This window comes from Podarcis pityusensis (genome assembly GCF_964106645.2).
Source record: "Podarcis pityusensis genome assembly, chromosome: 5".
NCBI lineage: Eukaryota > Metazoa > Chordata > Lepidosauria > Squamata > Lacertidae > Podarcis > Podarcis pityusensis.
This window is the reverse complement of record NC_138032.1, coordinates 86465059-86478857: the sequence shown is the minus strand read 5'-3', so window position 1 is coordinate 86478857 and position 13799 is coordinate 86465059. Positions and strand designations below refer to the sequence as shown.

General features: G+C 43.3%; 1 long non-coding RNA gene across 1 annotated transcript; it reads right to left on the bottom strand.

Annotated features, from left to right (window-relative positions):
* Positions 1 to 5500: 5500 nt before the first annotated feature.
* On the bottom strand, positions 5501 to 12526 carry LOC308477721. Its single transcript, XR_013986677.1, has 3 exons — positions 12069 to 12526; positions 7256 to 7496; positions 5501 to 5556 (listed from the first exon to the last, which is right to left on the bottom strand). It is a non-coding gene; the product is annotated as an uncharacterized lncRNA (long non-coding RNA).
* Positions 12527 to 13799: the final 1273 nt, after the last annotated feature.

Genomic DNA, 13799 nt, shown 5'->3' with positions numbered 1-13799 from the left:
TTTCACAGCAGCCAGTTGGTCAACAATCAACACATTTGTTTCACACCTGTTGATCATTGACCAACTGGCTGCTGTGAAAAAATCAGGCAGGTTCCATAACAGATGAATATAGAAATAATTTCCCTCCCACCCGAATATACCGTAGCTCCAGAGAGAAAGGCATCACATAGTGGCTGGCAGGCTGCAGACTCACAGGGTGCTGAAGGTTAAAGTGACCCCATAATACCATGTTGAAATGGTTTCGTCATTCTTCATGTTTACAGATAACTTAGCCTCCACCCTGCCCCACCCTGCCCCCAATTTCTGTGAAATAGGGAGCACAGAAGGTGAAATGGCAAGGGTGTGCTTAGCTGAAGGGAGATTAGAAATGCTTGCTGCACAATAATTTGTCTATTTTCTGCAGACAAATTACACATTCTCCTTAACATCACTAGAAATGGTACTGGGGTCAACAGAAACCCACAAGCTTACCAAACCCCTTTATAAATCTGAATTATTTACGTATTTTTTCCCAGTTAGGTTGGAAACACTCCCACGCCCATTAGAGTGACCATTTTGCACAATACTTACTAACTGGCTGTTGGGTCATTGTGACTTCAACTGCATCTGTATGTTTACAAGTTACCTGCATGTTCACCTTAGCAAGTTGCCAGACACAGGCTGTGTCTACATTCAGGTCTACAAGGGTCACCGTTTCTGTGTGCACTTCTAATATTATGCCTCCATAATCTATCTTGATATTTCCTATATCCATACTAGCGTGTGGGATTTGATGGGATTCATTTGTGCTGTCTGCTGCCCTCTCCCATCAAGATGTTCTGGAAATCTGAGGACTGTTAAGTGTATGTGTGCAGGTATCTGTTTAGCTGTGTGAGCAACTTTAAAACATTTTGGAGGCTTTGTTTTATTTTATTTTCCAGAGTAGCAGATTTGTATGAAAAAGTAGGATAATGACAATGATAATAATAAACAGTGCTTTTTCTCTGGGAGGACGCAGGGGTACACATGCCCCTAAACATTTTGTGAATCTCTGTACTTTTGTCCATTTACTGTATTTCTTTTTCCCAATTTGAACTATAAAATGGTGATTTTCTTGAGTCAAAATGAGAGTACCCTAAACATTTTATTAGAAAAAAGCACTGATCATAAATATATGTGTTCCAAAAACAGGTGTCCACAAATAATTCGGTACCTGTTTACCTTTTCAGGCATGCCCAGAGAGAGAGAGAGAGAGAGAGAGAGAGAGAGATCAAATTTGCACAAAAGGTCAGGAAAAAAGTAATTATTGTAAAATGTGTGTGTTGCACCAAGCCAGAGAGCCTGAGGTCCCTTGTGGGCTTACATGGAGGTATCTGCTTACCTGTGCCAGAACACTTTTCTTCTTTATTTCTGAAATACAGGTTTTCTGATACACTAGATCTGCATAAAAGAACAGTAAAAAATAATAATTGTGTGTGTCACTCCAAGCCAGGCAAGGATTTGGCATGAGGCTGTAGCTTCCTTTCCCTCCTGTATCTTCTAGGGCAAATTTTATTTTTAATTTTAATACAGCTGTTTTGTGCAAGAACCCTTTTGCACAAATCAGCTGTTTTAAATATAAAAATACCACAAGTGTGCCTTCAGCAACAACCAGTGGAAAGGGGAAGGCTGCATCCTTCCCTTTGGGCTGATGGAAAGAAAATGGAAGTAGTGGGTGTAGCAACAGACAGCAGCTAGCAGAATGTCACCACACATGTGGAAAAAGAAATCCAGACCACACAATGTGCTTCAGGGCATCCGCAATTGGGCAAGATGCAATTTTATATGGATTTTCTTCAGATTCTTACCAAATCAGGGAAATCTGAATCTGGAGGAGTATGGGCTGCCAACTGGATGAGGAAGATGTTGTGTGGACACCACACACACACAACGCACAAGCGGCTTCAAATCCACAGTGCGGATGAGCCCTTAATGGCAACTATCTGACAAAGACCTTCAACCTGACCCCTTTCCTCTGTTAACAGAAATATTTGCATAGTGCATTATTTTTATTTCTTTAGGTAATTTATATATTGCTTCAAGCTTCAAAGAAATCTCTAAGCAGTTTATAATATTGTAAAATATTACCAGTAATTCACAACAGATGATAATTGCACATATATAATTGTTAAGTTGTAAGGGACCACAAGGGTCATTCACTCATTCATTCATTCATTCATTTACAATACCGCCCTATACCCAAAGGTCTCAGGGCAGTTCATATAAAATATCAAAAACATAAAATCAAAACAAAACCAACAACCCAATTTAAAAAACCCCAAAGAGCCAGCATTTAAAAAAAAGGTATAGGGTGTAGATCAAGTCAGGCAAAGGCCTGGTTGAAAAGGAACGTTTTTGCCTGGCGCCTAAAGGTGTATAGTGAAGGCACCAAGCAAATTTCCCTAGGGAGAGCATTCCACAGGCGGGGAGCCACTGCAGAGAAGGACCGTTCTCGTGTTGCCACCCTCCTGACCTCTCGTGGAGGAGGCACACAAAGGAGGGCCTCAGAAGATGTTCTCAGGGTCCAGGTAGGTTCATTTGCATGATATAACTGACCCCACTGTTTTTTAAACGCATACACTATTTGTTTTATGTTTTAAAAACATGATCAGTTACATCACACTCACCATACCTGCTGGTGTATGTACACAGTGAGATTGTTGACTGATTATTTTTGTGCAACTATACTGTTTTATTGGAAATGGGAAGTTCTCAATGAAAGCATGATTTATACATTTTAAACATATAATTGCATGATAACCTGCCAGCTATTTTATTTGTATGGCTTCCTTAGGGTGCATTTAGTTTAAAGACTGGACTGATACAGTCAATTATTCTATCAATGGAGGGCTAAATCAACCTGGCAATTTCAATTTATGTACACATTCTGGAATTGCTGGACATTAGCTTCAAAAGCACCAGGGTTTCAGATCAATGAAAATTACTAGCAGAGTCTGGAGTTGTTCAATAAAAAGTTGTTGCTGTTTTTTAAAGGTAATTCTTTTATATCGAGATTATGAAGTCAAACTTATTTATGGAAAGTGCTTTTTATAATTTTAAGATGACTAACCTATTACTCCAGAAATACCGGTAGCTTTCAATCCACAAAACAGGTTCAATGGGTAACTAGCAATATTTTATGAGACAATATTTTTTCAGCTGCGTGAAAACTATGGCTAATACTAGTTCTTCAGCTGGTCCTTGGCATTCGTTCCTTAGCCTCACTACACTCAGAAACCTAACAAAAATATTTCCTAATCTGCTCTACACTTTTTTTTCTATCTTAAACATACATAACCTTAAGGGAAAAAGTAAATTAAAGAATATTCCCTTTAACCCCAAAAGACCACTTGAATGCATAGAAGTGGCAATTGTGGCACCAGGAATCATGAGGGGAGGGCAGAGCAGTCTGCTTCCTGCCACCCACAGCATTCAATTGCCCTGGCCAGTTTACTACACACTTTCAAACCCAGTGCATGTGAGGGTAGATGTACCAGAAATACTATAAGGGAAACTGTAAGAGCACACATTATAATTAAGCCTATGAACACATTATACCTATATTATGCACAGCTATGTGGGAGCAAAGCACTCTTTTTGAATTCACACAATTACTGAGTGGGTACACACAATCCTAGTTTTATTTTCCAGGTACTACAGCATTAGGCAACACAAATAAGTACGTAGGTGGGCCACATTTAGGTTCTGCTGATATTTTCACCTGCAATTCAGATCTTTTTCCTATTGAAGAAAGAACAGCTGCACTGAAAATATGCAGGCACATTTGGGAATGGAGCCAAATTCAACACAAAGATGTCACAATGTTTGCAGTAGATTAGCATTTAATATACACAAGGTGATCTGTGCAGAAATATTGAACAGGAACAATGTAGCAAGGCAACAAATATGGTTTTAGGACCAACCAAGACAGGGAACATGCCCCTTTTAATGTCATCAATCCACCATAAAGATGTCTTTAATTTTTTAGCGCCCCAATGCAAACTTTTATTAGCTATTTCCATCTTATGAGAAATGCAAGGTAGTTTATAGAAGAGGCAAGAGGAAATTCTTCTTAAGATGGTACTTGCCATCTGCAGTTTTTACAAGTACTTGTACTCAAAATAATAGGCTTTTAAAATGATTTATCAGGAGCACCATTCAGCTGATTAAAAACCCTTCATTTATTTTTTTAAAATAATCAATTAAGCATTGGAGCCCTAACAACAATTTCTTTCAATATAATCAAGAGAGAAGTCTTATTATTTGATAAGAACTACCGGTACCTTTATATCACAAGCCACAAACAATGCAAGAATAAGGTATCCAACTAAAATACATAGAGATCATCAGGTCAAACAAAGAGCACTTTCTGAACAGCCCTGCTAATGAGGATATTTTCATGCCGTGTCCCAATATGAGACAATTAAGACAAGAGTTAACATGCTAAACTAAACCGTCTCACATTCCTGAATGAGAAGGAATGAGCCACAATGAGCCTTGAGCTCGTGAGCTCCCCCAGGGTCCTTTCTCACAGCTGAGGAAATGAAGTTTTAATTTAAAACAAGCCAATTTCAAACCATGGCTTCTGAGGCTGGCTGGCTTTAAACTAACCATAGTTTGTGTTACCCATAGTTCACAGTTTGGATCACACAGGAAACTGTGGCTAACTAAAAGCAAAAGCTTTCAATTACCTCCTCCCAGCTTTTGTGGGATTATGTGACCCTGAGGCTCGCTGTAGCTACTTCCTGACATGTGTGCACCAATCTTGCACAGTCTACAAACACGCAAGCTAGTATATAGCTACTGACTGTCTATCAGAATATAATATGGCTTTTTCTTTTTTTTACAGTCAGCATTTGTTATAAAGTGAAATCTAGGACTGTATGGGAAGAATGAGATGTGCCCATAGACAACAAATTAGCCTCCACTTTTGCAGTACTGTAACTAAGAACAGCAAGCCAAATGTCATCAGAAGAGAGCAATTCTGTATGGCACAATTAGAAACACATTCAAAGAAGCTGTTCCAGAAGGCATTAACGTACCATGTGTATTAATATGATGTATATTTCTCAGACCCAGCCTACTTTTGTGATTGTAATATGTTTTAACTGTTTTTAATGTTTCAGTTGAAATCATTGTGACTTTAGCGTAAAGAACAGGCTATATAAATCATCATCATCACATTGAAGGTGCTAAGCAATGCTATTCCATTTTTTGAGATTTAGATCTTTACCTTGGAATTTGACAAAAATGGCAAAGAACATTTTCTGACCATGATTCTTTAAAGAAAAAAAGCACAAATCAAAATGGATAGGCGTATGACCCAATTAAATAAACCTTGGTTCTATCTGATTATATATTACTAAAGCAATAGTTTTTAAGCAGTAAGGTCAGCTAGTTCCATAAAGTCCATCATCTTCATCTGCCATTCTTCCACAGTTGGTAGTTCTTGCGTTTTCCCCTTCTTGGCTAGTAAGATTTGAGCGGCAGTTGTGGCATACAAAAATAATTTAAAATCCTTCTTGGGCAATTCCAAACCTGTTATTCCAAAAAGAAAGGCCTCTGGTTTCTTTATAAATGTATATTTCATCATTTTTTTCAATTCATTATAAATCTTTTCCCAGAAGTCTTTCACCTTGGGGCAGGTCCACCACATGACAATACAGGGATCTCAACACATGGTCCCACACCCAATTTGAAACCATACTGGACCCTGCTTAGCTTTGAAAATGTGCCATCAATTATTTTTAATTTTGGCACCACTAGGAGGCTGTGCTAAGAGTGAAATATGTTAATTAGTAATAAAATCTATTAATATTTAATCAATTAAACCATTGATTTAAAAATGGGTTGGAATCAATTTAATATAACCTATTACCCTGATTAAAAGAGGAGAGGCAACAATCCTGAGCAGCCAACCTTCCGGGGGGGCACCCCAGACACCCCCCCACATATACACAAATACAGGCATACACCCATACACAGCACACACAAACATATACACCCACATGCACACACTCACTTAGCTGCGCAGGATCCCCAACAAAGCACCCCTCCCTCTTTTCACTGCTGCTGAGCTACTTTCCAGTCTGCCTGGCATCAGGGTTAGAGAAGATCCACTGGGACAAGGGGTTAACCTTTCCCCTCTCATAATCCTTCCCTTAGTTGAGCAGGATGCAGCTGAACAGTGACAAAGAATGTGCTGCCCATCTTGGAACCACTGCTTCATGGTATTCCAAGTGCCTTGAGGTAGTGGCTCCCAAGTAAGGAGGGTTACCTTGCTCCTTGCCTTTTTCAGTCAGGGTGGGTGGGAGCAAGGAAAAGTTTGGGGAGTTGCTGCTTCAAGGCTCCCCACACCTTGAGGCCAGTTCCAGCTTTCCTTGCCTTTACCTGCAGTACTAGTGGCAACACGCCTCTGAATACCAATCGCTGGCGATCGGGACGAGGAGAGTGCGAGAATGCTTGTATTCTGCACTGGGGTTTCCCACTAAATGCTGAAGTACGGTATGCTTTGGTCTAATTCAGCAGGATTCTTCTTATGCTCTTGCAGGAAAGGCAAGGGATAAGGAAAGCCTTTGAGAACTGCTGCTTTGAGCAGTAGCTAAAGGACAAGTTGGGGATCGTACTGCAATTTTAACTAAAAGCAGTCACAGTGGCTCTGAATTAGATCAGTACAGAGGTGCTGGGGGGAGATGGATTTAATCTTTCTCCCATGCCATTTCCCTAATTTCCCATCCACCTCCAGCTGCAGTCCCCAAAAGACCCTCCATGTACCTTCTGAGTGAAATGGCCAGACACACTTCTGATCAAAACACGTTTCAGTGCATGGGCTCAGCCACAAAGAAGACACTAATCTGTGGTTTTGCAGACTTCCCACGGCAAAAGAAAAATGCCTTCCCTACAGATTTAAGGGAATGAGGTGCTCTCAAATGGGTGGTAGGCTCTAGATCTTTAAGAGATTTAAAGATACTGTAATCATGAGTACACTGAATTGGGGCTGGAAGCAGGGCCGGGCCCATCCATGAGACAAAGTGAGCCGACAGCCTCAGGTGGCAGGACCCACAGGGGCAGCAGATCTGGCCTTTACAGAGGCCTCTTGGCAAATAGGAGGTGCTGCTATTCTCCTTTCACTGTTGTTCCCTCTTTAGATCTTTATTCGCATCTGGTTCCTGATGTAGAACTTCACTTATATCATCTTCCCTGACTTGGGGAGGGGGCGCAAATTTTTGTGGCTCACCTCAGGTGCCAAAATGTCTTGGGATAGCCTTTAATGGAAGCATATATTATAGATAGTCATTGCAGTTGGGTCACAAGAGAAGTCCTGATGTTCCTTGAGGCAGGTCTGAACTTGCTGAAAGGTAGCATTCTGCACTAGGTGCAGCCTCCAAACATTATTCAATGGCATCCCCGTGTGCAACTGACATTACAGGAGTCAATATGTGGTGTTAACCAAAGAAGGTATGGCTGGGATCAGGTCCCTGTTAGAGAGAAATGACAGCTCAGGATACCATGGACAATTCAGGAGAAAAGTGTGGCACAGGAAACCCTTCTATGCAACTTCAAGGAAAGTATAACCTTGCCCAGGCAAGCAAAAAACTACAAACCTCCAGAGCTACACTGTCCTACCAACATAACCTGTTTTGTCCCAATTAGGCTTCAATTTCATCCCTCACTGATTCTGTATTATCTTCTAGCATTCATTCCAAGACCAACTATACATCCAGAATTTAAAAAGAGTGAAAAAATGTAAGTGGGTGTCATCTACATGATGTCCCTAGATGTTCACAAACAAAATAGAAATATGAAGAAGTGAAGAGCAGTACTCTCTATCTAAAACCAGAATGACATTCACACGAACATTTTCAAGTACTTCTGAATAGCATTTCAATTTCCACTTGTTTCCCTGAATCCCCACCCGCATCTGCTCTGAAGGCTCCACCAAGTATCTGGAGTGTATCTGAGGGGCACAGTGAGAGCTGAAGGAGGGAGGAACCTTTTTTTTTTTTGTCTGTTCCACTGATGGACAGATACAGAATTTCACCTTTTCATTTTTATTCTGGAGCAGACTTGACACAAACCCTTTTTTAAAAATGTGACCTTTAAAGCCATGACCTTTCACCACTGTATCTTGCAGAGATGCTTGCAGTTATAGCATGTGGCTTCTAGAAGCTATACTATACTACTCAGCATGGCCTCAACTAATGCAAGGCTAGGAGACAAACAGAACTCGCTCCTGTTATTGCAGACAAAAGACAGTATAATTAAATAAGAAAGGTTGACAGTGGGGAAATAGGCAACTGATTGACTTACATGCCAACCCTAGAATCAAGTTCTTTGTTTTAATTCCTATATATCCTTCTGTGAAGAATTTACAGCTGCCATGAACCATATCTAACAAAAGGGGATGGGGAGGGCACATCCACACAAATATTCAAATGGAAAGAAAGTTGTAGTTGAAATGTGTAATATCACTATCCAAGCATTCGCTCTGAATTCCTTCAAGTCTCTCCTGTTATGACACATGCTTAGGCATTGTAGTAACCAAACAATTTTAAATAAATATAAATTCAAATCAATAGCACTTCCATCTAAGCTACAATTTTGAGGTTCTTTCCTACAATGAGAGACTATATTTAAAATGTAGAACTAAAAGCAACATAGAAAAGCAATAAAAAGCACCTGATGAAAGGAAACAGCAGCAAATCAGAGCTCATTAGTTGCTGAAAACATAGGCTGGTAAAAATATACCAGCAAAACTCAAAAGCTGCAAGGGAGAGATGAGACAAATATTGGATACACACATACTTTTTTTCTGAAAAATGAATCCCCAGAGACAAATTATCCCAGTCCTCCAGGAGGGTGGAGAAGAGAACAAACTTTAGCTCATTAGTTCACAACTTGGTAACATTTTCTTTTAGAATCTATTCTGGTTTTGCTGGTTATTCTAGTTATGCTCCGTATCCCAAGTCCTGGGGCAAGCTAGAAGTTCAAATAATAATCAAGTACTATTACCTTATCCCAAGCCTAATGGCATCCAACACATTCCTTTGGAAGCACAACTCCCAAGATTGTACTAATGGGGCATCAGGTGTTTTGTTTTTTTTATTAAAAAAAAAAACCTCAAGGAGAACAGAAGATGGAAAGCACTCTTTCATCTTCCCCATGAAAAAACTTAAAGAACATGTGCCTATCTCCACAAATGGCTGGGCCAGAAGAGATGGAAAACTCACTCAAAGTCTCATGAAATCATAGCAAGCCATTATTATGCTTACTCTGTGGCAGTGATGAAGGTGAATAAGGACTTATTCTCTGCTACCATTGTGTCCTCAAAGTGCTGGGGGGGGGGGGGGCAGCATACAGAACATGCTGTATGTTCCTTACCTGGTTTGCTACTTCTCCCACAACCAACTCTCCTCTTACACAGAACAACTGCAATTGGGGCTCTTCCTGCTCTCCCCTGCAAGCCAAGACCAACACAGCTGTCAGTCAGAGCAGCAGGGGCAGGCTCTTCCGTGCCAGCAGCGTAAAGCTGGTGTTCTCAGGCAAGAAGAAAAAAGATAGGGAGACCGACAGCAAGCAAAGCAGGACAGAGTAAACAGTTCACTTGTGGCTACAACAGCTGAATCCAGTCCAATAAGCCGCTACACACACACACACACAACAGTTGTAGCTGTATAGGTCTGGAAATTATTATCATAACTGAACTACATCAGCTGCATTGGCTTTTGGGCCATTTGTGGACTCAGTTCAAAGTGCGGTGTTGATCTTTAAACCCCTTTACAGCTTGGGACCAGGGTACGTGAAAGATCATCTATCTCCACATGTGGTTGTCCATCTTCAATGGAGGCGCTACTCCAGGTTCCCACCTCATCTGAGGAGATGGGTAGCTACCAGGGATAGGGTCTTCTTGCGGCAACAAACTGGATGCTGTCCCCAGGGAGGCTGCCCCCATGCTTACTTCAATGTAATTTTTGCACCAGCCAAATATCCCCCCCTCCAAACCTTTAATTTAATCAAGTTTTATCTCAGATTGTCCTACTACTTTACAGATGTTGATGCTTCTAGTGGTGTGTTTAATGTTTTTATTCTGCTTTTGATTTCTGTGTTGTAATCCCCCTTGGGAATTATTTTAAATGTGAAGTATAAATTCTTATATTAAGTAAGTACAGCTGCATTGCAACTCCACTAACCCCATTAGAATTCAATAGGACTTCTGAGTAGACGTGGTTAGGATTGCATTGTAAGAAAGGAAAATGTCTAATCTAAAACATTTATGAAAATATCAAACAATCTTATATAGAGTCATGCCACTGGTAAGTCTAGGCCAGGCCTGTACAGCACACTCAAACTGGCAGCAACCCTTTAAAGTCTTTACAAGGCCTCTTGCAAGACATCCTTTCTAAGCATGTGTTTCACCAGTGAGCAATATCTCCTCTCTTGCCCTTTCTCTACGAACTCTAACCTCATACATGTTTCTTTTTCTCAGTAACCTCACGCACCCACTGAAACCCAATCTGATTCCCTACACACCTGATTGTTGTTTTCTCTTAGTTCTCTTACCTGGTGCTCAACACACCTAAAATATTTGAGGGAGTGCCTCTCCCTATATGTGCATGTCCAATAACTGGCCATCCTCCAGCGGGTCCAGCGCTGCTGGGAAAAACAGCACGGGGTATAGTGCAGGGAGGACATCCTCCTTGCCTGGATTCTCGGTGCTGGATTTAGGGCAGTGTGGGAGGTTCTCTTGCACAGTAGCTGAGCCAAGGGGGTGCATAACAACAACAACAACAACAACAACAACAACAACAGTGGTACATTGAGTTACAAAAGCCTCAGGTTACAAACTTCGCTAACCTGGAAGAGTTACCTCGAGTTGAGAACTCTGCCCCAGGATGAGAACGAAAATCGTGTGCCGACGGCGCAGCGGCAGCAAGAGGCCCCCATTAACGAAAGCACGCCTCTAGTTAAGAACAGTTTCAGGTTAAGAACGGACATCCAGAACAAATTAAGTTCGTAACTAGAGGTACCACTGTAATAAACCCAGTGCTCTTTTTTTTTCCAGAAAAAGAGGTGCCGGAACTCACCTTGTTCTCCGATAATGGCAATGGCGCCCACCTGAGAGGTGCCGGAACTGAGTTCCGGTGACTTCCGGCTGAAAAAAATCCCCGAATAAACCTATACAGGTACTGATACAGGTACCTACTGAACGTTTAAGATATTTGGAGGGTGGGCAATTTTGTCCTCGCTCCAGGAGCCATATTACCCAAATATGGGTATTCCTCCTCACAACAAACCTGTGAAAGGACACTTTTATCTGACCACTTTACATCCAGTGAACCTCAACTGGGATTTGCTTCTGTTATATTCCCCTCCCCTTTTAGAGGGGGTGAGGGTTCTGTACTCCAACCTGTTGTGGGTCATTGTGGGTACAGTATTATTTATTTCCCCCTCTCTTTCTATAGGATTCGTTTGTAACTGAGAATTAAACAGTATATATAGAAGGTGTCCCTTTGCTCAAGATACAAAGCCCTAAGCAGCTTGAGACCAAGACGCCTAAAAAGATAACCTATTGATCTGTTCCAATTCCCCAGTGCTGTCCATAGACTTGGGCTGCAGCCCAACGAGTCTGGCTACGGATATATCTATAGCAATAAATAATTATTATTAATAATAATAAAACAAGCCTGCGAGGTAGCTTAGGCTGAGCCACCGAGGCTCCCCACAAGGTCACCCCGTCAGCTTCGGGGCCGAGCAGGGGATTTGAACGGGGCTCTCTCTCCCTCTCCCGACATTGGAAGCCGATACGCCACGCCGACCCGAGAGGGGACACGGGGGCAGAAACACGGGCGCAGGGGAAGAACGTGAGAACCACCAACCCGGGCGCCCGGCGAAACCATCCCGTTCCGTCTACCCTCACACCGAGCCGGGACTCCTCCTTCCCTTCTCGCGGCCTCCTCGGCAACCCACGCTCGCTCGGCTCCCCCTCAGAGCTTAAGACAAATCCCGGCTGGTATTATTTGCGCCGGCCCCGCCGCCGCCGCTCCCCTCACCTGCGGCGGAGAAGACGACGACACCGGGCGGCAGCAGCAGCAGCAGCTGGAGCCGCCGGAACTGCCCGCTCGCCGGCCTCGCTAGGTTCGGCCCACGGGCCGGGCCGCTTCGGGCCGCTGCTCGGGTCCCTCAGGCCGCGCGCCGAGACCGCGGCTGCCGCTGCGCTCCGCCGCCATCTTCCACTCGGGCGGGTGGGAGGGAACAAGGCAGGCCAGGCCGCGGAGGAGGAGGAGGAGGAGGAGACGACGGAGACCCCCGCCCGCCCGCCCGCCTTCCCGGTCCCGCCTCCGCTCGGAAGCCGCCGCGAAGGGGCGAGGAATCCCCGGCCGGCGGCCTGGCGGCTCAAGTGGGAAGCCGGCGGAGGGAGATAGCGCCTCCTCACCCTCCACAGAGCCTCGTCAGGAATAATAATAATTTTTTTAGAAAAGGGAGTTGTGAAAAGGCATCGACTCCCCCCCCCCCCGCCCGCAAAGCTTTTTTTCTTTCTTTTTGGGGGGTATTACTAGCAAGGTACTATTTTATTAAAAAAAACTACACACGCACATATATGTAGTTGACATCTGGGATAGCTCAGTCGGTAGAGCGCTTGACTCTGACATCGGAGGGTTTTGTGGGTTCGAGCCCCAGGTTCAGTAAAAGATTCCTTGCTGTTGCCAAGGGGTTTAGACTTCAGATAGGACCCTCCAACTTTTAGCACTGCTATGCTATGATCTCGGGAGACTATGGAGGAGCACGCCTTTGGGGGATGGAGTCAAACTGTTGGGAGAGTTGAAATATATCTATGCGTGTGTTTTCATCCTTTTAAAGGTAAAAGGACCCCTGACCATTAGGTCCAGTCGTGGATGACTCTGGGGTTGTGGTGCTCATCTCGCTTTATTGGCCGAGGGAGCCGGCGTACAGCGTACATGTGGCCAGCATGACTAAGCCGCTTCTGGCAAACCAGAACAGCGCACGGAAACGCCGTTTACCTTCCCGCCGGAGTGGTACCTATTTATCTACTTGCACTTTGATGTGCTTTCGAACTGCTAGGTTGGCAGGAGCAGGGACCGAGCAACAGGAGCTCACACCATTGTGGGGATTCGAACCGCCGACCTTTTGATCAGCAAGTCCTAGGCTCTGTGGTTTAACACACAGCACCACCTTTCATCCTTTTATGTCCCCCTAAATACTGTTGCAGATCTGGGGTAACGAGCCGGGGCAGAGGCACAGAGATGGCGCTTAGGATACCCCCTCTTGCAATGCTGAACTGCTGCGAAGAACAAGCCCCTCTTGAGATGGGAATGCTGCCGCCTCTGCACTTAGGTCGTGAATATGTGAACCACGTTTGTTAATATGTGTTAATAAACCCCACACGACAGTAGGGTGTGAGACGAGTTTTTGCAATTTCCTTCGACGAGGCGTCTTAAGAATATGTTTCCCACTGTGAGGAATTCAAATGGGCTATGATGTTTTGTGACTGGACGTTTAGCTTGGTATGCCTGCGTTTGATGAAGAAGCACATAAACTGTTCTTGGGAAATTGAGGGGTTTTTAATTTTACCTTCTGAGTATGTCAGGTAATGTTTAATAAGGAGGCTGGAGGTGGTACAACAGGATGTAGGGCGGGTTGCTGATTGCATTTTTGTGTGAATGTTTTCTGCCTCAAAGAATGAAATCTCTCTTTGCAAGTAGAAAATTAGCACAGCAGGGGTGGATCTGGTCTATAAACGTTCTGGCTGTGTGTGCGTACGC